Genomic DNA, 4,487 nt, shown 5'->3' with positions numbered 1-4,487 from the left:
CCTGCGCGCCTGCCGTCGGAAGCGGCCGCCGTTTGGCTCAGCGGCAGCGCGCTGGCAGGATCTTGGCTGACCGTTAGGGCTCCACCAGGCAGGACGGGATCCACCAGCGCCCCGGCTCGCCCACCCTACGCTCGCCTCATCATGCGGTACATCTGGAGCTCAAGGGCACGGAGCCGAGCGGGCCGACGTTGGCCGGAATAGAGAGCAAGAACCGTGTTGACCAGCTCTTCCCCGTAGCTTTCTCCGCCGTTGGGCTTTCTTCGCGGCCGTCCCGTTACCATGGAGCTGGAACGCTAGAGGCCAAGGGGGCGGGGTCTGCATTTGGGCGGGGTTAGCCTTGCGAGTCTCTGAAGGGATGAGCGAGAGATTTTAAAAACCAAGCAAAACCATTTAACAGTTTCTTCTAATAAAAATGACCATATTAGGGGGCGGGGTAAGCAAAACCAAAGTGCTCCTTGCTAGAGATTTGGATAAAGAAGAGGTGGTACATATATACAATGGAATACTACTTCAGCCATAACAATTGCCATTTACAGCAACATGGATTGACCTGGAGAGCATTATATAATATATATAGTAAGTGAAATAAGTAAGTCATAAAAAGTGAGGAACTATATAATTTCACACACAAATGAAATATAAAACAGACTCATGGACATAGATGAGTCTGTGAAGTGAAGTGAAGTGGTTACCAGGGGGAGGGGAGTAAAAAGGGATAAATGGATGGCGTGAGGGAAAATGATTTGACTTTGGGTAATGGGCACATAAAATAATCAAAAGTGCAAAGGCTATAGAAATGTTTGTCTGAAACCTATGTAATCTTATTGATCAATGTCATCCCATTAAATTTAATTTCTCAATGAAAAAAAAAAAAGCAAAAACCACAAGGGCCCAAAGTCCAGGTAGAGAGGTAGGTGGTTCCCCACACCTCAAGGTCAAGGGTGATAAACGCAAGATTTCTTAAACAAGGATATCAACTTGCTAGTATGGGAACCTATAGGATAAAAAGGAGGGTCTGGGGGAGACAGGAGCTAGTCCTGAGAGGATGGGAAAACCTAGGGGTGTATCGTTGTGGAATGGAGTTCATTTGAAAGTATCTACTTTAATTTAAAAAAAAAAAAAGTAAAAAGGATCTCAGTTTAATTTCATGTTCTGTTGTTAAAGGAAGTCCATAACAGGATGGTCCAGGATGCCAGGAGAGAAGACTGCACATTCAAGTGGCACATGGTAAGGACATATCCCTGTCTGGAGTCGGGGTAGTGAGGTTTTGTACCTTAACAATAATGTTAGCCCCACCTACTAACATAAAAGGATGAAACTGCATTAAATTCAGATTGGAAGCAGAGCATCAAACAACAAAATTTTATTTTTAAACAGGCTAGTGCCAGTAACTTTTCTCAAATTTCTAACAAAGATACAGAATATACTTTGTTTAAGGACATTCCCAGGTTACTAAAAACAAATCAACACAAGAATACACAATTTATACTGTGAAAAAAAATATTTTTTTTTTAGAAAGGAGAGGGAGAGACAGAGAGAGAAGAGACAGAGAGAGAGAAGTGGGGAAGGAGCTGGAAGCATCAACTCCCATATGTGCCTTGACCAGGCAAGCCCAGGGTTTCGAACCGGCGACTTCAGCATTTCCAGGTCGATGCTTTATCCACTGTGCCACCACAGGTCAGGCTACTGTGAAAATTTTTTATTTATTTTCTCCTTCTTGAAAAATTTCCTGTAATATCGATAAAGTCTGTGCAAAAATATGTCTGTGCAAGATATGTAATGTAAAAACACTGGAATTTTAAATACCTGATATTTAAGGATGTGGATAAAGATATATATATATATATATATATATATTAGTCAGGCATTAAAAGTAATGTAAACAAAAACCTTAAGTGTTTGTCTTATATTTTTAAAAAGCCAAATGCAAATTGTATATATTGAATAAATTCAATTATATTCAGATACACAAACATATAATACATAAAAAAGTGTGTGCCATTTTTATGATATCATTAGCAGTGTTTAGAGGATAAGGTTAAGTCATTCATTTTATCTATTATTACTTATCGGAGTATAGTTGTTATTCTTTTATACTTTTCTAGTATTTCTACATTTTTTTTTTCTTTATCATTTTTCTGAAGCTGGAAATGGGGAGAGACAGTCAGACAGACTCCCGCATGCGCCCGACCGGGATCCACCCGGCACGCCCACCAGGGGCGATGCTCTGCCCACCAGGGGGGCGATGCTCTGCCCATCCTGGGCGTCGCCATATTGCGACCAGAGCCACTCTAGCGCCTGAGGCAGAGGCCACAGAGCCATCCCCAGGGCCCGGGCCATCTTTGCTCCAATGGAGCCTTGGCTGCGGGAGGGGAAGAGAGAGACAGAGAGGAAAGCGCGGCGGAGGGGTGGAGAAGCAAATGGGTGCTTCTCCTATGTGCCCTGGCCGGGAATCCAACCGGGGTCCTCCGCACGCTAGGCCGACGCTCTACCGCTGAGCCAACCGGCCAGGGCCTTATTTCTACATTTTTATAATGAGTATATATTATCTTATGACCTATAAAACAAAATAAAGAAAAATATGGAGAGGAGCAGCTGGCTATTTGTAGAGACTAAGCCTATTTTAGAAACTGTAAATATACAAGATAAAACAGCCATAAACAAAGTGATACAAAAAAACTTTAACAGTGGTTATATCTGGACAATGAGATCATGGCTGTTATCTTCTTAATACTTTAATATATCTAGCAAAATGTCTTTCTTGAGTATTTATATTTTAATTTATATTACTTATAATTTAGAATATTTAATATTTTTAAGATGAACTAACAAAATAGAAACAGATTTAGATACAGAGAACAAACTGACAGCTAGAAGGGGCTGGGTGAAAAAGGTGAAGGAATTAAGTAAAAATAAAACCACCTGATTGACACAGATAACAGTTTGGTGAGGGAACAGGGGGTGGGGAAGGTAGAAGAGGGTAAAAGGGGCATAAATGGTGGTGAAAGGAGACGAAAGGAGACTTGTCTTGGGTGGTGTGCACACAATACAATATACAGATGATGTGTTATAGAATTATACACCTGAAATCTATTTAATTTTAATAACCAATGTCTACCCAATAATTTAATAAAAATTGTTTTCAATGTAAGAAATAGCAATTAAATGAAACAAAGCCAAGCAAAATCATTGAACAATCCAGGTTACTAGTGAACCTGGCTCCTTTTTTTCCCTCATTTACTAAATATTCATGGAAGATATTTAAGAAAACATTCAGTAAAAAAAAAAAAAAAAGATGGTAAGGATAATGCCATCCTGTTAAGTATAATTTTCAACTAATGGGCAAATATTGGCACCAATACATTCTGGGTAGGTCTAAATACTGCTAACTACATACCTAATATCAATTTTCTTCCTTACTAATCCTAATTATGTTGTGAATGACAATGTTCTCTGCTGAAAGAAAAAAAAAGAACATCTCTCAGCCCTTCTTTCAGCTAGGGGTGTTCTGTGACATGGTACCGGCCAATTAAATGGAAGTGGAATCACTGGATGGAGTGTCTGAAAAGACCTTTCCTTTTATGTCTATCTCTTTCACTTTTCCTTGTACTTGAAATGAGAATGTACTGGCTGAAGTTCCAGCAGCTTTATTGTGAATATAAAGACAAGAAACACACCTTAAAGATGGTAGAACAAAAATCTAAAAGAGCCTGAGTTCCTGGTGATATCAGTCTTCTCGATTGGCCATTTCTGGATTTCCCATAATTCAGAGAAAATAAATCTTATTAAGCCATTATAATTTAGGTTTTCTGCTACATTCAGCCAAATTCAATCCCTAACTGCTACTTACAATAGGTGTGACTTTGGAAATATTATTTAGCCTTTTGTGCTACATTGAATTTTGGCCCTAATTCTTCCCTCCTCTGTGTGTGCGCAACTTAGCTATATGACTTGTTTTGGCCAAGAGGATGTGTGGAAGGTGACAGTGTGCCAAGTTCAGAGCTAACACCTTAAAAGACCCTATCAGATTCTTTGCTTTCTCTCTTCAGCCTATACCATTGGAATGAAAGAACATACCTGGTTAGCTCTTTGGTCCCAGAAAAATGAGAGGCATATGGGACAAAATTACCTGAACCAATCTTTCAGTGAGATGTAGAGCTGTGCAACCGGGCATGACCTAGACAAGCCTAACTCCAGCCAGCCTGTGTAATAAACATTGTTTTAAACCACTGATATTTGGAGTATGTTATTGTAGATAGAGCGCAGAGCACATTCCTAGCAGCTGTGGCTGATGCAATGCTGTGAGAACACTCCAGCACCTGAAACCTTCCCAGGCACACCCAGGAGGGAGCTCTCCCACTGTAAGGAAGAGACTCAGCACCAACCAGGCAGCTCCCTGACCTTTCCAGCCATTGGCTGTGAAGGACACACTGTAACACCCTACAGGCTGAACCTGTGTATATAAGCTAGCTTACTTCCTGAATAAA

The 4,487-nt window shown here is 40.6% G+C and overlaps 1 protein-coding gene across 2 annotated transcripts in view; it reads right to left on the bottom strand.

Annotated features, from left to right (window-relative positions):
* The window catches only part of CFAP206 (cilia and flagella associated protein 206), a 58,018-nt gene extending 57,770 nt beyond the window's left edge, over positions 1-248 (bottom strand). For both annotated transcript variants that reach the window (XM_066253021.1, XM_066253022.1), the window contains exon 1: positions 1-248. This exon is cut by the window's left edge and continues 7 nt beyond it. The gene's annotated coding sequence lies outside the window, so the exon portion shown is untranslated.
* Positions 249-4,487: the final 4,239 nt, after the last annotated feature.

Source organism: Saccopteryx bilineata, chromosome 1 (assembly GCF_036850765.1).
Source record: "Saccopteryx bilineata isolate mSacBil1 chromosome 1, mSacBil1_pri_phased_curated, whole genome shotgun sequence".
Lineage (NCBI taxonomy): Eukaryota > Metazoa > Chordata > Mammalia > Chiroptera > Emballonuridae > Saccopteryx > Saccopteryx bilineata.
The sequence above is the reverse complement of the archived record's forward strand: the minus strand, read 5'-3'. Positions and strand labels throughout refer to the sequence as shown.